Below are 27,508 nucleotides of genomic sequence, written 5' to 3'. Positions count from 1 at the left end.
GGTGGAGATGAACCTGATTCATTCGAAGGGGTTTGGGAAGGTGATTAGGTGGTGATGAAGGTGATGGAAGGTGATGAATGAGGTGGAGGGTGATTAGTGAGGTGAAATGAGGTGAAAGGGGTGGTTTGGGTTGGGTTTGGATCTCAACGACCAAGTGTCGCGGTCAGGGGCTATACGACCGCGGCAACCAAGTGCTTGGCCGCGGTCAGGATCACGCGACCGCGGTCGATGGTAGGTTTCCCGCGGTCAGAACATCTGCGACCGTGGGGGCTTATTTCGCGGCCTCTTCCTGCTTCTCCTTGGTTCCTGCTGGGCCGAGCAGTCAGGTACCATCCTTCTTTTTGGTTTTTTCTGGTTTTTTTGATTTTTTTGGCTTTTTTGTTTTATAAGAAACACCTGAAACTAAGAAAAAGAAAATGAACAAAAGAAAAAGAAAGAAAAATCCTAAAGAAAACAATACCTAAATGGGTTGCCTCCCATTAAGCGCTTCTGTTTTAAGTCGTTTAGCTCGACTTTTGGTGTTGGACGTGACTTATTCCAATGAAGAAGACTTTGTCCTGAGACAAGTCTTTTTCGACATCTCCTTGCTTTGCTTAGCAGGTTCTTCGTCACTCCAAAGTTCTTCTTCAAACTCTTCTGCTGCAGAACGTTTTCCTGCTTTGCTGTTGTATGGAACACCTTCTGTGAAGACATCTTTGTCGATATTAGCAAATGAAATCCTCCGGTTTGGCCAGTCCATTATAGCTCCGGAAGTTGCTAGAAAAGACCATCCTAGAATCACTGGATATGTTGCATCTCTCGTTTCAACAATGTAGAAGTCTACATGCACTATGCAATCTCCTATTCTCAAAGGAATTTCATGAGCTATTCCTTGAGGTGTTGCATTGGAATCATCAGCTAGACTGATCTTTGCTCTAGTCTTGCGCAGGTGTTTAATACCAAGTCTCAAAGCAATTGCCTTGGACATCATGTTAAGACAAGCTCTAGAATCACATAGCACGTTTTTAAACATTTCTCCTCTAATAGAACAAGAGATAAACTGACCTGTAGTCTTGACCTTATGGAGAATTCGAACTTGCCTTTCTCTGTAGGTGTTAGCTGGTGTCTCGAACGCAGAATAGGATTCACAAAAGAAAGCTGCAGCGTCATATTCAATGATTGAATCGATGTATGGCATCTTTATCTCGCTGCATGTCTGGTCTTCTTGGATTGAAGAGTCAGCTGAATATTCAACACATTCCTTTGCCATCATACAAGGTAATGATTCCTGCCAATCTGGTTCTTCATCTGAAACTTGGTTTTCTTCTTCCTGAGTTGCCTTTTTAGGTGCTGGAGGCTGAAGTTGGGACAGAAGGTGTATTATTTTCCTCTCAAAAGGAGGAGCATCTGAGCGACCAACTCCCGCGGTCAGAGGAGTCGCGACCGCGGGAAACAAGGCTTTGGCGGCGGTCGTAACGCCTGGACCCGCGGCTCTGGATATGACTTGCTCAAAGTCCGTTTCTTCCTTCTTGTACTTGACACGAACTTCTCCTGCATCTTTATTTGGTAGACTAGCATCATATGAACTCATACCAGGGCGTTGTTGTGCATCTTCATCAGGATCTTTGGGAGATTTCTTAGAAAATCTATCAATTTGCTCAATGTTGGGCATCTGCTCCATTCTTGCATCAATCTCCTGTGCTTTGAGCTCGAGTTGTTCAGCCTGTGCTCGATCTCTTGCAACTCTTCGTCTGTCTTCTCTCTATACCAGGAGGTGGACTCTCTGACTTCTTTAATCTCCTGTTTTGATTCGACAATATCACTTGAGTTTTGTATGATGTCATACCCTTGTCTTGTCTGCTCTGTTGCGACTTGGTGGATCATCCCAGCTAGTGTTTGTGAGTCCTTGTGGGTTTGCTCTTCCAAAACTCGAACATGATTGGCCATATCACCGAATTTTTTGTTGAACTCTTCAGAGATTGAATCAATTTTCTTGAGCAGGGTGTTTTCGGTGAGAATCTGCTGATCAAGGAACTGGTTTATCATCCCTTTGAGGCGTCCCAAACGTCTGCTGATCCTCAAGTTGTCCACTTGCTGACTAGGGTTCTGCATTGGAGGATTATAGGCGTGTGGCTCGAAGTAGGTCGGAGGTGGACCATAAGGATCTTCCCGGCGTCGAACAGTCTCTCTGCGCCGGTGGTAAGGGTGGTTTGGCTGGCTGTATCGATCCATGTAGCTAAGATTTCGGACTTGGTATTCTTCTCTGCGTCTGGTGGCTTGAGGAGTGTTATAGAAACCTTCCTCATAGTGCATATTTCGATTTATAGGATCCATATCTTCTGAAATGGAAACAAAATAACCGAAAAATGGAAAGTTGCAGAAAAAGGGGTTCTAGAGTCGATTTACTAACCTTTCTCGGGGTTTTGCAGAAAAAAAAACGCGTGCCTTCCCCGGCAACGGCGCAAAAAACTTGATGGTGGTGTGGTGACTTGATGTGTGGTGTTGAGGGTTGTCAAGTTTTACCCTAATTGAAATCAATAGCTGCAAGTGCACAGCTGATCGATTGTAATACTTAGGGATCGAATCCACAGGGAAAGAGGATCTTTTCCTGCAAAAAGCCTTTGAAATAAGTATAAAGTAAGGAAGTCTAGAACCAAACGGTTTTGTGCGGGTTTGGTGGTGTGTTTAAAATGTAAAAACGAAATATTAAAAGAGAATACGGGAATTAAATGACGTAATAACTAAACTTAACGAAAATGACTAAAAATGTAAAAAACGGATATCTAATTGCTTAATTGAAAATGAACTAAAAAGGAAAGACAATATTGAACTAAAGCTTGAAAGAAAATCGGTGTAAATCAATGGGAAAGAAGGCATTGGGGTTCAGGGAAGTTTTCTCAGGGGTACGAACGATTCAAAACATTGCTAGAGAGTAAAATTGATAAGATCTTAGCTTAAACTTTTCGAACTGGAGTCACGGACGTATGAATACGCCACTGTCGTGATCATAGACAACTATCTCTCTCAACCCTGACCAGTAGGTTTCCACTCTGGCCCTGGAAGAGAAGAGATGCATTATGTTTAAGACTCGTCCTAATTCACAAATCGCCCATAGGTAGGTTTCCACTCCTATGTTTGTTTTGCTCTCCCAAACTAGATCTGATACCTGATGAACACTTTCGTGTCACCAAGCATCTAGATCAGATTGTAGTTCATGACGCTACTCTCATGCAGTAAAAACGAATTCAGAAGAAAAAGTTCTAAGATTCGGCTCAAAAGCTCATGGAATCCTCATCGAACATATAAATCCCCATCGAAAATCCCTTAATCCCAACAATAAAACTACTCAGACATAATGAACGAAATCAAAGACATAATATTAAGAAGTAGAATAGAAACCGAAATTGAAAAAGAAAGAACAAGGGTTCAAGAGAACAAATCTCTCTCTCTCCCTAAAAGCTAAAGCAAAAACAATAAAAGTATGAAGTAAATAATTCGGTGGTGATGATGTTACACGATTTAGGGTTCCTAAGACATGTATTTATAGTGCTCAAGATCTCTCTGGACGTCACTTAGGGTTTCTCCAAATGTGGGCTTCAGAAATGGGCTTTTTGGGCTCGGAGGTTGATGTCCGTGGTCGGGACAAGTGTGACCGCGGAGAACAAGTGTTTGGCCGCGGTCGGGATGCTTCTGACCGTGGGGAATGAGTGTTTGGCCGCGGATGGAAGTGCTTGCCTGCTGGTTTACGGGACATCTTGCTCTTCGCGTATCTTTTGATTGAACCCTTGGATTGCCAAACTGTAAAGTGCACTGGAAAGCTGATACTTCCATCTTTAAGGTCTCCAAATTTGAGCTGGATCAGACGGTGAGAAGACCTTCAATCAGGGGTGAACTTCTGACGGTATGACTCTGAGCTGAAATCTGGTTTTCTATCCATTTTGTTAAGCTTTTCCCTAAGTTTCCTGAAAAGAGTCTTGGAACTACAAATACTAGAAAAAGGTAATAAAAGTACTTAAAAGTAATTAAAAACATAGAAAAAGTATTTCAAAACGATCCATAAAAGTGGTCAAAATACGGTGTTATCATATGTCATAGGTTTTGACTGATTTACCAAAATACGGTTGGAAACACCACTTGAACTGCTGTGAGCATTGCTACATGTTCACTCAGTACGCTACTGCGAGGAATGTTATCGCGCCTTAGTTATCAGTAAAAAGCATGTTAAACCAGTTCTTTCAAATTTAGTTGTTGTCTCTTGTTTAAGTAGACTACCTATGGGTAGATGTCTATGTTTTCCATTATAATTATGAACCTTTTACATATTTTGCAGTCAACTACTATTTACTTATGAACATTTCGTTTTTGAATTTGTAGCCAACTATTTATCAATGTATATGCCATGGGTTTTGACTGATTTACCCAAATGTGGTTGGAAACACCACTTGAACTGCTGTGAGCATTGCTACATGTTCACTCAGTACACTACTTCAAGGAATGTTATCGCGTCTTAGTTATCAGAAAAAAGTATGCTAAACCAGTTCTTTTAAATTTAGTCATTGTCTCTTGTTTTAGTAGACTACCTATGGGTATATGCCTATGTTTTCCATTATAAGTATGAACATTTTACGCAGGAAAAAAAAAAGTATGAACATTTTACATATTTTGCAGTCAACTATTATTTACTTATGAACATTTTGTTTTTGAATTTGTAGCCAACTATTTATCTATGGATTATGTTTCAATTGTAGTCGGTATTTTGTGTAACTGACTACTTGGAATTACTATTCAGATACCCCGACTCAGAAAGTCAGAAATACCCCTAATCTATTGTTCACACTAGCCTCCTTCAGAAACACTAACATAGCGGTTTCTTCTTTGATCAAGTTCGTATTCGTATAATTGAAATCAAATATGTTGTAATCATATATTTTTATTCATGTCGGATTACTTTCACTACAAGAAAGAGGGGCTTTTCCGTCGAATTATTTACGACGATTTGTAGTCGTCGTAAATTTACGACGACATTACGTCGTATTTACAACGATCAAAAATTTTGTCGTAAATTCGACGTAAAAAATAACCCTCGTAAAATCGTCGTAATGTTACGACGATATTACGACGAATAAAGAACGAATTTTATTTCGTCGTAATCTTGTCGTAATATTTACATCGATAATACGACAAATTGTCCTCTATCTTGTAATTGACATAAAATCGATGTAAATGTGATGTAAATTTTATTTCGACGTAAATTTGATGTAAATATGCAATGGTAATATGTTGGTAACCACACAAAAAATTCTATATATACCCTTTCTTCTCTCATTATTCCATCAACCCAAAAAAACATATAAAGACACAAATTTTTTGAGTCTTTGAATGTTTAAGTAAAATTTCTAGTAGTTGAAATTTCTATCAAATTTCAGAAACAAAAAGTCAAATATTTGTTTTTGAAATGTCTATATACGATCTACGAAAGTGGATGTATACGCCCAAAAATGGTGATGGGTCGTTGACTGAAGACTTCAAAAACGGATTGGAAATATTCATGTACCAAGCCGGCCTTCTGGAAACTGTAATTGAAAGCGGCAAAATGTATTGTCCTTGTGTGAAATGCAAAAATAGGAAACATATTCTTATTGACACTGTCTGGCAGTATTTATTGAATAGAGGGTTCATGCCCCAATACTTTATTTGGTATCAGCATGGAGAGGGATATGGTCAAAGCAGTGGTCAGATGGCTGCACGGAGTAGTAGTAATCATCAAGAACATGTGGATTTTGAAGCGTCCAATGATTATCAAAGTAGTCAAGTTCAGGGTGAAGATCATGATAGGATGCATGAAATGATTACTGATGCATTTCATGAAACACATGCTGATACTGTTGAGCAGCCCAATGCAGATGCGAAACGCTTTTATGATATGTTAAACGCAGCAAAACAGCCTCTGTACGAGGGATGTAGGGAAGGTTTATCAAAATTATCATTGGCAGCTCGGATGATGACAATAAAAACTGATCACAATCTATCTGAAGTTTGCATGAACGATTGGGCAGATCTTATTAAAGAGTATTTGCCAGATGATAATTTGGCTGCTGAAACGTATTATGAAATTCAGAAGCTGGTTTTTAGTCTTGGATTGCCTTCTGAGATGATTGATGTTTGTGTTGATAATTGTATGCTTTTTTGGAGAGATGATGAGAAGCTTGAAGAATGTCGTTTCTGCCAAAAGCCAAGATGTAGACCGCAAATTGCTGGGCGTAAGAAGATTCCTTACCAACGAATGTGGTATCTTCCTATCACTGATAGGTTAAAAAGACTATATCAATCCGAACGGACAGCTGCGTCGATGAGATGGCATGCGGAACATTCACAAACAGATGGCAAAATGACTTACCCGTCTGACGGGAAATCTTGGAAACATTTTAACACCGTACATCCAGACTTTGCTAGGTCTAAGCGAAATGTTTATCTTGGTCTTTGCACTGACGGGTTTAGTCCATTTGGTATGTCTGGTAGGCAATATTCATTATGGCCTGTGATTCTTACGCCATATAACCTTCCTCCAGATATGTGCATGCAAAGAGAGTTTTTGTTTCTAAGTATATTAGTCCCTGGTCCAAATCACCCGAAGCGGGTCCTTGATGTGTTTTTGCAACCACTCATACATGAGTTAAACCAGTTGTGGCATGATGGAGTACGAACATATGACTGTTCGAGTGGTAAAAATTTTACGATGCGAGCGGTGCTTATGTGGACAATAAGCGATTTCCCGGCATACGGAATGCTATCAGGTTAGACAACGCATGGGAGGTTATCATGTCCTTATTGTCTTCATAGGACTGATGCATTTCAGCTTAAACATGGTAGGAAAACCTGTTGGTTTGATTGCCACCGTCGGTTTTTACCACCAAACCATCAATATAGAAGAAATAGGCGTTTGTTTATAAAGAACAAATTGGTTCGTCTCCCTCCACCAGTGTACCTAACTGGAGTAGAGCTTGAAGCGCAAATAGATCATTGGGGTGGACTTGAAACGGTCCCCCTTGGAGGAAATTGGCACACTCCTGCGAATATGATTGGTTTCATGAGTTGCTCCTAGGTCCTATTTCGAAGATAACTACTGCAGCTATGTATTTCACACGTGGCTATGTTTTTCATACTTATAGTCATGGCACTCAACGGGCAACTACAAACTATGGAGTTTGTGTACGAGGTGAAGTAGACTTTTATGGGATCATCAAAGAGATAATTGAAGTGGAATACCCCGGATTAGTCAGAATGAAAACTGTTCTATTCAAATGTGATTGGTTTGATCCTACGGTAGGTCGTGGAGTGCGAATTAACAAATTCGGAGTGGTAGATGTAAACGCATCTCGGCGATACAATAAGTTCGAGCCTTTTATACTTGCATCTCAAGCAGAACAAGTCACCTTTGTTCCATATCCTCGAGTTCGGAATACGGGAATTTCATGGCTGGCGGTTGTCAAAGTTGCTCCAAGGGGTATAATTGATGGTGTAGATCTCCCGCCAATGCAACAAGATGATTGTGTCGACATTACAGCACCGGATGTTGAAGAAAATGTTCTTTTAATTGATCCACGTAATCGACAAGTTGAAGATCTACATGGGGACGAAACTGAAGAAGGTGCTGACGAATTTCAAACAAGCAGTGATGATGATGACAATGATGATGAGGACACCGAGCAAAATGTTGATGAAGACTAATTAAATATGTTGACATTTAATTGCATGCTTTGAACGTTTCAATGTAACATTTGTCAAATTTTAATTTTTGAAAAATTAAAGCCAATTAATGAAAACTAATTAAATGTTGATGAAAATTTGTTAAAGTGTTGACTTGGACATATGTTGACTTTTACGACGAATTTACGACGATTTTTTGGAATTTGTCGTAAATTCGTCGTAAAATGCAAACCCTAAACCCTATAGGGTTTAGCTTTCCCAACTTACAGAATGGTTTTTGGGTTTATTTTCCTAAGTAAACTGATGTATTATATAAGGGTCTGTAGTATAAGGTTCAGGAACTTGTAGAAATGTGGTTTTATTACGAAGAATTTACGACGAATGGGTGTTATCGTCGTAAATCCGTCGTCATATACCATCGAGATTACGACGAAATGTAACCCCTAAATCTTATAATCTATTTTTTCTGGGGTTTAGGGGGGATTTTGATGAAGAGAATGAAATGTCTTACCATCTCATAAGGTAAAACAACTTTCTAAACAAAAAAAAAAAAAAATTCAAAATTTGACATATATGTGTTTATCATGTAATCTTAAGGTGTTATATACATTTACACAAGATGTATGGATTTATCTTACATCTTACTAAATTCTTCATTAAGTTATGTAAACATGCTAGAAAGTTATACACACCACATTTATCATGAATAGACATGCTTGTATGTCCTTATGGATGTTTCAATTTTTGAATTTCATCAGTTTTGGTATAATTCGTCGTAAATTCGTCGTAATATTACGACGAATTTACGACGATTTGTGGATACACAGCCGTCTTAATTTTTATGATTTATACGATTCGTCGTAAAATCGTCGTAACATTACGACGGTTTTACGACGAATAACACGGATCATCGTAAAATCGTCGCAAAGCCCAGATACAGCCACGTGTGTTTGTCTTATTCGCTTTGTTATACAGTGGGACCTTTGCGACGAATTTACGACGGATTTGTCGTAAATTCGACGTAATCGTTACGTCGAATTTACGACGAATATAAATTCTATATATAGGACCTCACCCCTTCCTCATTTCGTCGCTTATCTCTCCTTCCTCTCTCTCTGCTTCCTCCTCTCTTGCATTCCTCCTCTTTTTGACGCAAAAAAAGGTAATTATTTTTTTTAATTACTTTAAATTATTTTATTATTAAATAGTTTAGAAATTCAAACGGTTTAGGTCGGGAATTAGTTTAGGCTCGGAATTTGTTAGATTTAGGATCGGAATTTCTTAGATTTAGGATCGTAATTAAAAATTAATTGTAATTAACTTGAAAAATAAAAATTTATCGGTTTTGCAGACGATGACTCGACGGAGGACGCATTACATCAATTTCATGGCGGACGGACACTCTTCCCGGGCGTCTGCCTCGGGAAACACCGGGACCGATGTCCCTTCATCTTCTGGAGCCTCCCAGGTTCCGAATACCGCGGAGCCGTCTCCACCACCGCCTCCACCATCGCCTCCACCACCACCTCCACCGCCGGCTGCCGAACCGGTACCCGCCCCTCCACATCCGTATGCCCAGTTTACGGTTGAGGATTTACTAGCCCTACCGGGACAGGGGGGCTTTACGACGTCTGGTTCCCGGAAAAGCGGAACCAGGCTCTTATTGGTAAGTAAACTTTTTAGTTTTTTATATTTTTTTAAATTAATGCTTTAATTTACTTAAATATTAATGTAATAAGTTTTTTTTTTGTTTCATAGGTTTAGTTTGGATAATTGTGTCGGTCGGAGCGTTTCCGACACAATTAAGAGTCATTTAGTGGAGCCGCACTACAATTGGAGCAAGGTGTCGCAAGAGACGTTCGACACCTGGTACAAGTGCTTTGCGGTAATATTTTTTAAATATTATTTATATTATTTTAAATTGTAGTAAAATTCAATTAATCTTACTTTTATATTATTTATCTAATTTTTTGTTTTCTTTTGCAGCAACGGTGGAACTGGGACATCGGGATCAACGAGACGGTCCGCGAAACTTTCCGGCTGAAGGCGCAGAAACGCCTAGTCAACACTGTTTCCGATTGGAAGCGGAAATGGGAGACCGACGGCGACGACGCAAAGCCGAGCTCCATGTCCACTACCTGTTGGAACGGGTTGAAGGCGTACTGGCTGGACCCGCATGCCCAAACCACCGCTGCTAAGTGTTCGGCCGTCCGAAACCGGGTCGATCCGGTGACTGGTGAGAAGTTAGTGACCCCGCACACTTCTGGCCAAATATCTTTTGCGGGAAGACGTCTCATGATGGTAAGTAATTATTATTTTAATTTAATTTTATTTATTGCTATAATTTATTAAATATTTTTGACTAATGTTTACTAATTCGTAGGCCGAGGAGAACGGAGGAGAACTACCTCCAATGACGAAGCTCTTCGAGACCACTTACCGGAAGAGGGACGGGAGCTTTGTCGACGCTCGGTCCGAGGAGATCTACAATGCCGCTATGCAGCGGATCGCCGAGCGGGAGACCCAGGCCACACCTGACGGTACTATCCAAGTACCGTTGACCGTCGTTGAGCAAGACCAGATTTTCGAAGAGGTATGATCTATTTCAATTTTTTTAAAATTTATTATATTTATTACTTAATAAATAATTAACATTTTTATTTTCTATTTGTAGGTTGCTCCGAAGAAGAAGGGCCGAACCTTAGGGATGGGCTCTATTAGAGACTGTCCTGCCGCCTCGGCTTCCGGATTCCGCACGCAGGAGGATCCGAGTCAGCTTCGCCAGGAGCTTGCTACGGCCAATGCTGAGATCACCACTCTCAGACATGAGCAAGTGGCCCAGAAGCAGGAGCTCACCGAGATACATGATCTCTTCGACATCGTTGCGGAAGCGGTTCCGCAGTTAGCCACCGCAATCCGAGCGAGGCAACAGCGAGCATGAAAGGTTTTTGAGACCAGTGGTACTTCCGGTACTGGACCATCAGACCAGCAGACGCAGGGCGGTCAGTCTTCGGCTCCGGTAGTGCAGACGGGAAACGACGGCCCAGCAGCGACGGGCGGCCAAGACGGAGAGCCTCCTCGTGACGTCGATCTGAACCTCGACGATTACGAAATCACATTGTAGATTAGGTTTTTTTGTAAAAAACAATTTGTATTAATTTTTTTTTTATTTATAAATTATTTTTGAATTTAAATTTCAATTTAAATTGTTTTTTTTTCTATTTTTAATTTTTTATTATTTTCAAAATTCATTAATTAAATTAAAATCGAATTAAATATTTAATTTATAAATCGACGTAAATTCGTCGTAAATTTACGTCGATCTTATGTCAAATTTTTAAGGACGAATTTACGTCGAATAAGTTTACGTCGGATTTACGTCGAAAATTTACGACGATTTAACATCGACAATTAAAAAATTAGTTTCCCTTAATTGAAATTGTTCGTCTCCTAATCGTTGTTAAATCGATGTAATTTTACATCGATTTTACGTCGTTCTTATGATGGAGTTCTTTCGTTGTACTTCTGTTGGAAATTTTACGTCGCATTTACGACGAATAGTTTCCGACGATTTTACGACGATTTTCCAAAGTTGGTAATTTTACGACGATTTTACGACAATCGTTTTACAACGATTATTTTTTCGTCGTTAATTCGACGTAAATGCTCTTTTACGTCGATTTTACGTCGATATATGCCGACGTAAAACCCGATCTTTCTTGTAGTGTTTATAGGTTACCGAGGATATTGCAGACCTCCCAGATCTGAATTTGGAGTCCGCAAAGTTCAAGGTTCGTATCCATCTACTAGTATCCATCTACTATATAATCAATTTATTTCATGGGTGATGTGTTAATGTTCGGGCAATCGAGGAGCTTTCAGACCTCCCGGATCTGAGTGTTGAGCTCGCTAAAGATCAAGGCCGTATTCACATATTAGTAGCTGTCTATTTTATAATAGATTATTTTCACTTATCTTGTGTTATTATTTAGACCACCCTCAAAAATGCAGATATCCCAAACTCAAATTCCAAGATTGATAAAATACAGATTCGTATTTAGCTATTAATAGTTGTCTATGGAGTTGATATATGTACTCGACTATGTTTTCTATTTTATTGTGTTTGTTCAGGCAACCGAAGATAATGCAGACTCATCAGGCCCGAATTCCGAGACAGACAAAAGACAAGTTTGTATCCATCTATTAATAGTTTTCTATCTAATTGATATATGTATTTGACTATGTCTCCATTTCTTTTGATCGTTCGGGTTACCGATGTGAATGTTGGTCTCCCCAATCCCAATTATGAAGTAGCTAAAGAACAGGTATGTAATCGACTTTTAATAATTGTCTTATTGTAATCCAATCTCTCTTATTGTAGTACACTATGTTTACATATTTTTACATATATATTATAGTTTCTCAGTTCAGTATGTAGTTGACTATATTTTAACCATAATCGATTACTGTAAGGGATAGTGAACCCAATAATAGACGATGCTCTAGCTTTTTCCCTTAGTTTTTTTCCTTTGGACTATATTTTAATCATAATTGCATACACTCCAATCAATGCCTAAAAGTAGTCACTGCTACCGTTCTAAAGTTGATGGTAGCGTCTTCAACTTTACAAAAAGCAGATGTCCTTTTCGTGTCAGGGAAAAAGCATTATTTTAGATAAGAGAGTAAGGGGCTTTTCGTATTTCCCAGCTTCTCGACAGTTGACTACTGCTATTTACCTAATTGATTGTTCTTATATGGTATTCACTTAATTGTCAGTGTATAAAGTATTATTTATGTAAATCACCTTTAATTAAAGGGAAATTGTAATGAATAATAATCCGCAGAGAACAATTTGCAAGAATAAAAAGTAACTTTTTTACCCTTCCCAACCCTATGACATTAAAAGTGTATCATAGCAACATAAACTTTCTTGGTCTGACATATTTTATCTTTTATCTTTTTGTTGCCTCGGTTTCTTTTTAAAAGTTATAATTTACGTTTTCCTTTTATATTCAGGTTTTCAAAATTTGAAATCATGTTCTTCATTTCCAAATCCTTTCCTTCTCTCCTCCTTCCGTTTAAAGAGTCGTGGTTCACTTTCCCGACATGAATCCTCCCCATGATTTTAATTCTGAATCCACTTCGCCGGAGATTCATCATCCATCTCTGGTACCAGTCGAAGCTAAATCGTTACTATCTTCTTCGTCGAGCAGCTGTCCTCAATCCTTAACATCTTCGCATCTCCTCCTTTGGTGTCTGAACGCAGGTCCTACATCTACTAATTCTTTCACATTTTTTAGTTATGTAGTAGATCTGATGTTTGTTTTCATTTGAAGTCTTCAATCCTCTTACATTTGATTTCCGTAGAAGATCCATAGTATTCGTCTTTTATTTACTTTTATCAGCTGTCACTAAAATCTCATACCTCTTCACCACAATGAATCATTTTTATTTTGTTTAGTTAGTTAATTAAAGGGAATAAAATCCAAATCCAGATCTAGAAAACTTCCCAGCCACAATTAGTTGTTATGTTGAAATTAAATAGTCGCCTACTAGTATTGTTCTCTGTATCCTTCAGTTTCGTCATCTTCTTTGTTATTATCGAAATCTGGGGTTCTTGATTTTGTAGATCTAGAGTAGCTAACTATTTTTTTATGCATAACAAGTACATAGAGTCGACAAAAAAAAAAAGTACATAGTAATTACATTGAGTATCGTTGTTAGTAATTGTCTACCCTTAACATCGACAACCGATACAATAAATAGCTACAGCATTTTCAGTTAGTCTACTTAACTACTATGCTCATGTAATCAATAAATAGCTAGGACACACTCATAAACGAATGGTATATTGTTATAAAGTAGTTATCTACTTATTAGAGTAGGTACCTATTAATATAGTCAACTATCTTATTTGGTTGTACCTGAAACCACTTTTATCGCCATTGTTGACTACTTTCTGATTTAACCATGTAGTAGACGTCTATATTTGGTTTAATATGTATTCAATTATTCTTCCTTTTTATTTGATAATTAACTACTGCGTAATAATAGACAATAACCTGGTTAACATGTAGTAGTATTCTAGTGGTAGTAGATTGTTAGTTGCAATAGTAGACTAGAAGGACTTAGTTGTCTATTTTCTGAAATATTTTTTTCTCTGATCTACATGATCGTGTGGTAAAGATGCACGTGAGAAGCTGGATAAATTGGTTGTAATCTGTCTGGCTGGTGAAGAGATGAACTTTGACAGAGGTGATGATGAATCTGAGGGGAACAATGAAGTCTTGCATGATTTTGCAGTAGAGAGAAAGTCAACATTTTTCTTAGTTAATAGTCGACTACTAATGTCTATGATTAATTTTATCAGGATATGCGGTTATGTAATAGATAATTATGTTTGGTTTAATATGCAATTATAGAAAACATCTTCCATAACGTCTCACACTTTTCGAGTGAGAGGATGTTTATTTCAGGCAGATGCAACTTTTTTATAAAAATAGTCATCTACTAGATAACTTCATAATCTGCGCAAATAATACTTTCCATTTTTCTGTTGTAAACTTCATACTCATCGTGCCCGAAAACAGCCACCTACATTTTAAACATAATCATCTATTAGTAGTCGTATACTATAAATATATGAACACAACAAACAAATGAATGAGAATTTAGAGGGACGTCTATACTGAAGTGATAGGCGACTAGTTGGTATATGTCTATTTACATTGAACTTGGTGCAACCATAGAAAGTATCGTCCATAATGTCTCACATTTTCGCAGTGAGATGATGTTCGTCTTAAGCAGGTGCAGTTTTTTTTTTATAAAAAAATGTCATCTACAAGATAACTGCATACTCTGCGCAAATGATTCTTTCCATTTTCCTGTTGTAAACTTCATACTCATCGTGCCCGAAAACAGTCATGTACATTTTAAACATAATCAGATATTAGTAGTCGTCTACTATAAATATATGAACACAACAAACAAATGAATGAGAATTTAAAGGGACATCTATACTGAAGTAAAAGGCAACTAGTTGGTATATGTCTATTTACCTTGAACTTGGTGCAACCATAGAAAGTATCGTCCATAATGTCTCACACTTTCGCACTCAGATGATATTCGTCTTAAGAGGATGTAGTTTTTTAATGAAAATAGTTGTCTACTACATAACCGCATACTCTGAACAGATGATTGTTTTTATAAATATAGTCAACTGTGGCTATAAAGTTATCTCAGATTTCAAATGAACTTAGACTTAATGGACACCGTGTATAATTTCTTGAGAAATACAAACCGTAAAGCTAAATCGCAAAATTAGATTAATTAAATCAGTGCTGCATCACATAAAATTTAACATTGTGTTCATAAAGAAGAAGATGTGAAGAATGGCGAAGAAAAAAAGAAGAATGGCGAAGAAAAAAAAAAGAATGGCGGAGAGAGAAAATGATAACAAATAATAATTTTTTTTGTAAAATAAAAGAAAAAACAATAAAGTTGTGGTTGTTATCGTTGGAAAAAGTTGATATCATTTCAATTAACAAAAGTGATGTGGTCCCAGTTCCTGACAGAAAAAGCAATGTCAAAAATCAAGGAGTAAAGGCATGAGCGTCTTTTCCACCTACTTTTTTGTGTTAACTTGTGTTATTTACTCAATTGACCGACTTTTTATGCTACTCTCTTAATTTGCTCTCTCCAACATAATATTGATGCAAATCACCCTTAATTAAAATAGTGTGACATTTTTAAAAATGGTGCTGTTTTGGGTGTGATTTACAAAAAATGCCTCTTCTGATTAGTTTGCGAGTGTGTTACCATTAGGTGTACTTTTAAGTTTCTAATGTCCAAAATATGTACTTTTAAGTTTTAATTACCAAAAGACATACTTTTCTTCTATTTGGTTAAGACAAATGACTGTTTTAACCATTTTGCCTCTTTTCCTCAAACACCCCCTATAATTATTTGTTGTTATTTATCTATTATTTAAAAAATAATCGAATACTTATTTTGACACTATAAATTTTCTTAATACTTTGATATCCATTTTATATTTTTTAACTTAAATTATTTTATCGTTTGGTGATAAACACAACGTATCCGTATAGTAGCGTCCACGTGGACACAAATATATACAATTATATATATATATATATATATATCCATATAGTAGCGTCCACGTGGACACAAATATATGGATATCTTTACAATTATATATATATATATATATGTATATATATATATACGTATCTATATAGTATTGTACATGTGAACACAAATATATGGATATCTATGCAATTATATAATATATATATATGCATAAATATATATATATATATGCATATCCACGTACATAAAGTATAGATGGATATAACTATATAGATACATATGTATCTTTACATATGTATCCATATAGTTACATATATATAGACACAATTCTATAAATATATATGCATATCCATGTGTATATATTATAGATTTATGTAACTATATAAATATAAAGTAAAAAAATGGAAAAAGAGGAAAAAAGAAAAGGAGGGCAAAAAAGTAAAAAAAATAGGAGCAAAGTAAAATAAGTCCACCATTTCTAGTAAGCGTTTTTTGGCAATTATACTTTCAAAAAGTACACCTAATGGTAATATTCTCTTAGTTTCCTAATTTTATAAAGGCATGATTGGTAAATAATTAGAAAATATGTGGCATTATGATTTATGAGGAGAAATTAAAACACCACGACAAACTACTCCAAAATATATAATACTATTAATGGGTTGGGCCGTTTGAAAACTTTATGGGCTAGTTCATTGTAGAAAAAAAATATTCTCCAAGCCATTAATATTAATTATCTATTCTATTAAAACAGAAGCACTTTTTTAGTGCTTGTTTCCAAACACACCTAAAAGTTTTTAAAACTTTTTTTTAGAATTATACATCTTACCAACTAAGATCACTATTGTTAGATATTTATGATTATCAACAAAGAAAATTTTGATTAATTAATTTTTTTATCTTCAAATAGGGATTTTGTTAGATATCCTATATATTAAATGCGAATGTAGATTAATGAAATCGGCGATTTATTTTAATTTTATTGACTAAAAACAAGGAGAGAGAAAGCTTTTGCCACATCAATGATGATGTTTAATCCACGTCAAATGTGACATGGCAAGACTGACACTTTTGATTTGTTGCTGTTTAGTGAGAAAAAATTAATCAGATTAATCAGATTAATCAGATTAATATTTATTAATTCAAGAAAATGGATAAACACGCGGATCTTTTGATCCGATCCACTAAAAACATGCAGATTTTTTATATACAACGCATTAAAATTCGGATTCTGTTATTTTTGATTTGGAAAGTATTTATTTAACTATAAATATATTCAAAATTTCAAATTTTCCATTAAATTCGGAATAATCAAATTAATGCAAATCCAAGAAAATTTTTAAATAAATATATTAAATTTTCTTTTACCACCATCTCTATCTATACTATTATTTACGAAGTCAGAAATCTTATGTGTCGTCTTCACATCGATTCGCTTATGTGTCAATACTAAAAAAAAGATTTGGCGTTTTAATTAATTCTGATAAGTTGATCATTAATCATACGTGTAAATATATGTGACATGCTTTTTTCGATATGGGCCAACGAGTTTGTTCATGGGCCACCGATCTTGAAGTTCGTCCTATCTACCGATTTATAGGCGACCAATATAGAAGTCGGTTCTAACGTAAACCCTACCGTATCCATCGTGCTATATATACCTATATTGGTTTTCATATTTTCTTACATATAACATCCGTCTACTAAGTTTAAGCATTTTTTTAAAAAAAAATTTGTTCACCTCTTTTTTTTAAAAAAAAAAACGATCATAGTATTTAAAAAAAAAAAACGTCCACCTCTTTAAAAAAAAATGATCACAGCTTTTTTTTTAAAAAAAAAATCGTCAAGATCTTAAAAAAAAAAACGCAATCTCTACTATTATTTATGCCCATTCCTAATGACAACATAACCTACTATTTTTTGTATGACTGATACTTCGCTGGTTCTGTAATTTATCTCTCGCCTTACAATTGAATCGTCAGGTAGATTTAAATTTATGTTTTTATTTTAGTTCGTGCTTTAAAGGTTTTTTTCAGATTCTAGAATTTTTTCTATTGTAAATCTATTGCCTAATAGTTATTTGCTTCAAAACTTTTATAAATTTTCTGTACCGACTAGCAATCGTCCCTTTCATGATTCTCAGATTTTTCTGTATAATTTGCCTCCATTTCAAATCTTCTGCTGGTATTTACAATGACAAATTTACCGGTTGGTTGAAGTGTAATCAGAACTATCTAGAAGCCATATCGTATATGTATTCTGACTTTTTAACACGTTGGGTTTGAGATTGTAAAAAATGTCATGACATTCGCGTCTCTACGGCATCTTCACACGGAGTATTATCAAACTGTAACCCTAATACTGGTGAAGCTTACTTCTTAAGGGTTTTATTCCATGTCGTTCGCAGTCCATGTTCTTATATTGATATAAGAACAATTAAATGGTGTTGTCCACCCTACTTTCAAAGATGCATGTTATGTTTTAGGTTTAATTCATGATGATATTGAGTATGTCTAAGCTTTCTATAAGGCAAGTTAATGGGGTTCTCGCTGCTCTTTTCAAATGAGGCTCACTGCTTTGTTACGTGCAAGGGCTATGATGAATTCTTTTTTTGTATGGAAATCCATTCAATGTCTTTTAGTATAAGTTTCGTTATATTTTTGCATTGTCTTTGATTTTCTTTTGTTTAATTATATTATTTTAACAGTTTTTAGATCTTTCATTTTGTTTTGCCTGGTTTCGGTTGAGAGGTTTACTATTTGAGACATTTTGTTGGATGTTGTTAGGTATTTTTATTGGAAGTTGTTAGTCTTGGTGCTCACGCTTATATATAGATGGTATCGAATAGCTAAGGATTTGTGTCCTTAGTGGTTGGGTTGGTAATTTTTTGTTTGGGTCTTTGAATTTGGTTTTATATTATTTTTCCGGTCGATTAGATTGATATGTGGTGCGTGTTGGATATATAGATTTTGTTGTTTAATTATTACACTATCATGTATATATATATATATATATATATATATATAGTTGTAGTGTGGTTTTTAGTCAAGATTCTGTTTTTTCACTTTTACGATAGTTTATTTTTTCAAAGATGTCATATATTTATTCATTGTTCTTTTGTGGTGTTTATGATTTCTTATATGTCTACGGTTTTGTTAGATATAATTGTGATTGTACCGAAGCTCTAAAAATGATTATTTATTATATTATATATGCATATGTTATGATCAAAGTAAACAATGTATATTCTGGGATTGTTTAACTATGCTCTGAAAATTAGTATTTATTATAAAAATCTAATAAAAAGATGAAGACGAGCGATGAAGTCGGAGGGTACGAAGATGATAAAAATATAGAAGACAAAGTAGAAGAAAAAAAGGAAAAAGAAGATGTAGAAGAAGAGGAGAAAAAAAAAAGATAAATCAAAATATAAAGAAGAAGATGTAACTGATGATAAGAACTAAAGAAAAAGATGAATAAATTTTTTTAAAAATCCATTGAGAATAAGAAGATGAGAACATGAAAGAGTAAAGAAGAATAATGGTAAGAAAAAAGGAAGTTGGAGTTGAAGAAGAAAACCAAGAGGAAAAAAAATGAAAGATGAAGAAACAAAGTAAAAGAAGAAGAAATGGGAAAATGAAGTAGGTGAATATGAATAAAAACAAGAAGATAAGTTTGACGAATACCAAAGAGGAATAGGAAGTAAAGAATAATAAAGGCAATAAAAATGAAGAATATGAGTAAAAAAAAAAAGAGAATAAAGAAGAAAACGAATAAAAATCAAAGAAAAAAAAAAGAATAAGGAAAATACAAAGAAAAACTAAACCAAAAGATAAAGAGTAGAAAAAAGAGTAGAACAAAATAGAAGTGCAAGAAGGAGACAAATCTGAAGAGGGAATTGAAATAGAAGTTGAAGACAATAAAGAAGAGGAAAGAAAACATAAAGAATAAGAAAATTGGAGTCGATGATAAAGAAGAAGACCGAAAAAAGAAAAAAAAAAGTCATAATAAAAAAAACTAAGACAAGGCGAAAATGTTGAAAAATAAGAATGGGAAGAGGATGATGAATTTACAGAAAGAGATAGAGAAATTGAGTTAATACTTTCAGGAACATGTTGATGGAGAAAGAGAGACAGTGAGTGAGAGAAATAGAGAGAGAGAGATAGTAAGAAAAAGGGGAAAGAGAGAATTAGAGCACCTCCAATGGTTTAGAATCCATTTTGGGTATCTAAATGATTAAATATTAATATTTTAGTACAATATAAGTATATGATTAAATTTTAATTCTAAACTTAAAAATTATTCAATAAAAAAGTGACAAGTGTAGAACCCCTAAAAATTGGGTTCTTAAACAAGAACTTTAAGGATGAGTTCTTAGCTTTTAATTTTCTCATTTATTTTTAATCCTCTAAAACCTAAGTACCCTTCTAAGAACTTCTCTTAGGAGATGGTCTTAACCATTTCAAGTACATGACATTAAATCTATGTTAGTTCATATTTATGTGTTTTTATTTTTTATATTCGAAACATATTTTACTTTAAATGTAGTTTTCTAAATTGTATGATATACAAGTTAGGATGAGGGAGGAAGTGAGAGAGTGAGAGAGATATACTGAAACAGAGGGAGGGAGAGATAGAGAATGATAGGGAAACAAGAAGAATATAAAGTCACAGAGAACAAAGAATACAAAGGCGATAAAGAAGAAGAAAAAGTAGAAGAGGAAGAAGATGAGGATAAGATGTGGAAAACACGAAGAAGAAGAAGACATGATAAAAAAAAACCTAAAGAATAAGAAGTTAGAAAAGATATATAGAATGAAGAAGAAATAAAAGAAAATGAAAGGAAACTAAGAATACGTGAGAGAATAAGGAGAGATAAAGGTGGAAGATTATGAAGAAAGATAAAAAGACGATAAAGAAGAAAAACCAAAAGATAAATACAAAGAAAAAAAAAGAAAATGATGAAAAACGATTATGTGGAGACAAAGAACTCGCCTTTTTCTTAGTTGAATTGGTTTTGTGAATTTCATATACTTATTTGGTAAGCATTTAGGTCTTTAATTTTGGATAGTGTTTATTTTTTAAATTTTTTTATTTTATCATGAATGTTTTCAATAGTTGTTTTAATTTTCTTGAAGACCAGTTTATAACATTAAATTATGTTATACATTTTTAAATACTTATACTCGCGCCTTGCGCATAACTGGTGAGTATATTTGTCAAAAGGTCTTGATCCCACGAATGTTTGTTTTCTCCACCGAGACAAGATTTCATTTTAGAATGAGGCGCAGAAAATTCGGTGTAGTCATCGCCTATGCAATGACTATCAATAAGAACCAATGACAGACTTTGCAAAAGGTTGGATTGTATTTACCAAAACCCATATTTTCCCATGAATAATTTTATGTGGCTATATCATGTGTTACTTCGAGAGCTGGTTTGAAGATTCTGATAACGGATAATATGGATATGCCACAAACCAATACTTTGAACGTTGTATACAAGGCCGTCTTTCAGAATGTAAGGAAACAGTAGTTTGTTTTATTTGTTTTGGTTTAATTATTTACTAATTAAATGATTTATTTTAATGATACTTTGGTTTACTTATGCTTCAGAATTGATATTCTTTCTGTTTTTCCATTAATGGTTGTTCTGATTGTCGAGAATTGATACTTTTATTAAAACATTAAGGAAAACGAGTACAAAACCATAATGGTGTTTGAAAAATACACACCGAAACAAACTGCAACTTAAAGATCTGTAGTATTGGAATGTTTTACATCAGTAAATATTGATGCACATAACGATAATGGTCACGGTTGACAATGTGATGAGTTTTTTCAAAAGTACTATTATCCAACTATTGAAATTTATGGGTCTATTAACGATACAGATCACAATAACAACGCATATGCTTCGAAATTTTAAATGTTTATATAAGATATAAGTTTTTCACCATTATAAAAAAACTTGTAATCTGTTTTGTATATATTGCAAGTCCGCGCTTGGCGCGGATCTCCACCTAGTTTAAGGTTTAAAATTTATGTATTTATTAGTGAAATTTTGTTTTATAATTAAATATATTTAAAACCAATTAAATATTTGCGAGTTTGGCTCTGAAATTTTAAAATTAACTAAAATAAAAATAATACAATAAATATCTTTAAGATCTGATTTCGAAATTAATAAATTTCAAATTATAAAAAAATGATTTACAAATATTTTTAAAATACAAACAGTATAGAAAATTATTTAATAAGAACAAAATATATATAATTATGAAAATGTACATATCTTGATCTTTTAACTCCTTTCAAAAATTTTTTCTGTAAATAAACAAACCATAAATTATTAATCTAATAAGATATTGTTGTTTCCTAAAATGGAGAGATTAGTTATTACGATATCATCTATTTAATGATTTCTTTCTTAAGATTAAATATGTAAAACTTAATTATGTGTTGTATATACTTTTTGAATCTTTTCCAGCAAGTCTTTTTAATTGCTATATTTCCTAATCTCTTAAAATATTCTTATAATTATTTTGTTTCCTAATTTAATGCCATTAATTACGCTGATAATGATTTTGAAAACTTTGAAATATTTTAACAATAAATTCGTAACAATTATTTGTATATAAAATCTGCATCTAATCAATAAATATTTTGATTTAATTTTTTTAAATTGATACATCTAAAATTTTTTATGTACGCTTCCTCCTTATAAATATACATTCTACCAATGTCAGTTTCACCATTTTTTTCCCTGCATATTTCTTTACTTTTGTATGACTACTAATATTTTTTAATTTAATTCTATGTAGGTATACTTGACGAATCAATGTTAATATACTCAGACTATGAGACAATAAATTCTTGGTAAATCCCTAAACTCTGTAATACTTCATGAATATGTAAGATAGTTTTCAAATTTTTTGACAAATTTTTTTTTAACTGGTTAATTGTTTATTCTAGATTTTTGTAGTTTAACATCGTTGATTATCAGATGGAAGTCAAGTCTACATTTTATGAGATCAAGCTCTTTGCCATCTATGTCATGAAAATGTTAGTAATTTTTTTTCGATTTCTCTAACTATAATTTTAATTTAGATGAATACTTTTATTGGTTAATAAACAAACAAATCATTATCAAAATCTTTTTCTTGTATGCCAACAGATTATAGCTGTATGCGATGTGATTACCTTCACCACTGCGAAGATATTTCATTGGTGTTTATATGAGCAATGAGTTTAACGACACATTTTTATTGATACATCAGATCCAACAAAAATTTAACGAAGAAAGATGTGTAATTTTTCTCACCTTCAAGATTAATAGTAATTTCTAAAGTAGAAGAAACAAGAATCACATTTAGATGACATTTCTCACTATATGTATTCTTTTTTTTTCAGTGTTTTGGATATGCAGGAATTCTAGACTCCCATTGCTTAAGTAAATATTATAAGCCACAATTTTTGAATATGATTTGGAAAAATTGCTTGATTTTGAGGAAAAAAATATGGATAAAAGGGAGTAAGATTTGAAGCATATGGCGCAAAAGTATTCATTTAGATTGACATTTTTATTGGTTTGGATGTGTTGATTAAAGAAACGTTGCTCTATTTTTAATTGTTCTATTAGGAATCAAAGTTTGGCTTTTCCTTTAAACAAGTAGTTTGTATTATGTAAATTTTATATTGTCCTACACTGTACAAAGTCTTCTTGTGGACAAAAGGTACATTTTTATATTTCTATAAAAATAGTTGTAAAATCTATGATTTTTAATCTCAATATACATTTGTCGTTGTAATTTAAATTGGGTAAAATTGATAACCTCAATCTATGGCTCTTAATCTCTAAAATGTGTACTATATCCCTAAAAAACGTGAATTTGTTTATAATAAAAAATATTTACTGGCCAAAAATAAAATATATACTTATTATTTATTCTGATACTTGATTTGTTGCCAATATTTTAGCTTTTATAAATTTTGAAAATTACAAATAATTTTTTTTTTGTCAACAGCTTAAAACTACTTACAAAAGTTCAGTCAACCAAACTGGTGAGACTGAATTAACATACATGATTTCTTGAGGATGGACTCGAGCGCTCCTTGCCAGCTTGTCCGCCTTCGAGTTCTTTGTGCGCGGAATGTGAGTTAGAATGAAGATACGAAAGTTGTCTTTCATTTTCTGGATCTCCTCCAGATGTAGGACGAAAGCTGGCCATTCGTCGGGTGCAAACACCATCTTCACTAGCTCCGAACAGTCTGTTGCGAACGCGACTTCCGTCTTCTGGTTCAGCAGCATACAATGCATTGCCCAAATAAGGGCTTCAGCTTCTGCATGTAGAGGCGTGAGGCTCCGCCGTACCTTCTGTGCTCCCATTATTTTATCTGGTATTCTTTCCTCAAAAAATACCAGCCTAGTCCCACGGAAGAGTCCGTCTCTTTCCATGAGCCATCCAGATAACACCATCAACCCTCATAGGGTGTGTTGGGTGCCAAATATTGCGCATTGTAAGTCTCCGATATGGGTGAATCTGGACCCTCCCTTTGGGCTTCCTCCCAAAGAGTGGCCTCTGTTTCCGCTATTTTTAAAGTGACCTGTGGGTCGATGTCTTTATTCGAAAATATTTTTTCATTCCTTGCCTTCCATATGTACTATACGATCCAAGGGAAATGCGTACTTCTGGCCTCCTGTGGAATTCTCCAGAAAAGGCGATCAAAATTCGAATAAACCGATGACCCTGGAAATGTCCCAGGGGGTGATGGAACCTGGGATAGAGCCCATGTTTGTAAAGCCGGAAGACATTCAAAAAGGACATGATTAATAGTTTCTTCCTCCGCTCCACATCGTGCACATTGTGTGTCACACTGTATTCCCCGTGTACGTAATCTGGCGGAAACCGGAAGGCACCTAGTGAGGGCTTGCCAAATAAAATGCCTTAATTTTGGTGCACATTTCAGTTTCCAAGTATGTGTTTGTAATGCCTTTATTTCTGGACCATGATATACTGCCACATCTCCTTCAGGATAATCCCGCTCAACTATATACCCAGATTTAACCGTATATTTACCAGATTGTGTAAAGTGCCAGCCTACATGGTCTGGCCTATATACTCTACTAATGGGCATTCCCCGAATAATTTCGACATCCTTTGGCTCAATGATTGCCGACAGCAATCCCAGATTCCATGAATTTGTCACTGGGTCAATCAAGTGATTAACAATGAGGTTTGGGTAGAAATTAATACCCTTACAAGTGGCTGGTCTGGGCGAGAAGAAGGTATCCAGGGGTCATTCCAGACAGAAATGGAATTTCTAGAACCAACTCTTTTAATCAGTCCTTTACTAACTTGAGATCGAGCCGAGATAATACTTCGCCATCCATAAGACGGTGAGTAAGATTTTACAGGGTCCAAGGGACTCGCATTCCGAAAATATCGTCCTTTGAAGACTCGAGCAAACAGTGAGGTTGGCATATCAATAAGCCTCCATAATTGTTTTGCCAATAAAGCTGTATTGAAGTCCTCCACGTCCCGAAAACCGAGTCCACCTTCAGTTTTGGCCTAACACAATTTTTTCCATGCCATCCAGTGCATACCGCGATTTTGTCCGTTTGAACTCCACCAGTACCTTGCTGCCGTACTAGTTAATTTCCGTGTTGTTGCTTTTGGCAACCGGAAACAAGACATGATAAAATTTGGCATCGCAGATGCTACCGATTTGATTAGAACTTCTTTACCCCCTTTTGACAGCAACCGAGATGTCCAACTATTAACCCGATCATATTGTCGCTCTGCTACAAAGTGAAACACCTTTGTCTTAGCGCCATCTAAACTTTCAGGGATGCCGAGATACGATCCCGATCCGCCATCTCTAGTGATTCCTATAATCTGCCGCATTTCATCCTTGATTTGGTCCATGACCTTATGACCGAATTGAATTGAAGATTTATCAAAGTTAATTTGTTGTCCCGACACACTCTCATACTGTTTCAGTATGGCCAACAATTTTTGGCATTCCTCTTTATTTTCTTTGCAAAAGAATATACTGTCATCTGCAAAGAGTAAATGTGAGATGGGGGGACTTTGCCCTCGCCACCTGAAGACCAGTTAATAGCTTTTCCTGTTCAGCCTTCTTAATATTTGCTATTAGTACTTCCGTGCATAAAATAAATAAGTATGGGGATAAGGGGTCCCCTTGGCGTAAACCTCGTATTGGAATGATTTGACCCTTTGGTTGACCATTTAGTAAGACTCTATACTTGACTGATGTAATGCACCTCATTATCCATCCAATCCATTTTTCTGCAAAGCCTAATCGCCGCAGAAGTTCCTCTATAAACGTCCATTCGACTCGATCATAGGCTTTACTCATATCCGTCTTGATTGCCATATACTTACTTTTGCACGATTTGTTGGTTCGAAGACCATAGAACATCTCTTGTGCGATGAGAATATTGTCTAAAATCAACCGCCCTGGCACAAAGGCTGATTGTGTTTCCGATATTAGGCCCGGCAGCAGTCTTTTCAACCATTGACATAGCATTTTAGATATAATTTTATAAGCAATATTGCAGAGGCTAATTGGTCGCAGTTCAGTCATACGCGTAGGCCGTTCTGTTTTAGGAATTAAACATATGTTCGTTAGATTTAGACCGTCTTCAAAAACACTAGTATCCAGAAAGCTATTAATTAACCTAACGAGGTCATTCTTAATAATCTGCCACGCTCTCTGGTAAAAGAGTGCTGTCATCCCATCAGGTCCTGGAGCCTTTTCGGGGTGCATCATAAATAGTGCTTTCCTTATTTCCTCCTCTGTGGCTGTTGCCGTGAGCTTAATCTGATTTGTCCCAGAGCTTCTTCAAACTCCATTGGGGATGTGGTGGAGAATAGTTTCTCAAAATAATTAACTGCCACTTGTTCAATCTCTTTTTCTGATGTAACCCACGTACCTGCCTCATTATGCAACCCAATTATCCGATTTCTTGCCCGTCTTTGTTTAACTAGGGCATGGTAAAATTTAGTGTTTTTGTCTCCTGCCTGCGCCCATTGAGTCCTACTCTTCTGTTGCCAGTATAATTCCTCATCTCGATAAGCCTCCTGAAGTTGTTTTGCTGTTGCCTTCAGGTCTTCTTCCGATCGTGTGTCATCGTTTTGTATTTCCTCTAATGCCCGTTTCAGTTCCTCAATTTTAACCTTTCCATATGGTTTCAGGGTTTCCTCCACTTGGATATCTCTCGTCGACAATTTCAATTTTTTTCTGTAAGCCTTATTTCCTCAACACCGGGATCTAGGTTCCAGCCTTTGGAAATAGATTCCATTAAACCATTTTGTCCCAACCATCGTTTATCAAAGCGAAAGTGTGATGTTTTCCGTGGAATTTTGTCTTCAATGGTTGCAACAATTGGCCTATGATCTGACCCAATCATTGCCAAGTACTCAACAAAGGAATGTGAGAATAATTCATGCCAGTCTTCATTCGCTAGGGCTCGATCAAGTCTGCAGCGAACAATTTTTTGGTTTCTTTTCCCTTTCCAAGGCATTGTATTCCCTAGACAGGGAAATTCGAGAAAACCACAGTCCCGAATCATGAGATTAAAGGATACAAAAGTGGATGCATGTCTTAGATTGCCTCCTTGTTTTTCATTACTACCCGTAATTTCATTCATGTCACCAATGATAAACCAAGGGTCTGTCCTTATGAGA

This window comes from Eutrema salsugineum, unplaced genomic scaffold, assembly GCF_000478725.1.
Source record: "Eutrema salsugineum unplaced genomic scaffold, Eutsalg1_0 scaffold_14, whole genome shotgun sequence".
Taxonomy (NCBI): Eukaryota; Viridiplantae; Streptophyta; class Magnoliopsida; order Brassicales; family Brassicaceae; genus Eutrema; species Eutrema salsugineum.
This window is presented reverse-complemented; position numbering follows the sequence as displayed.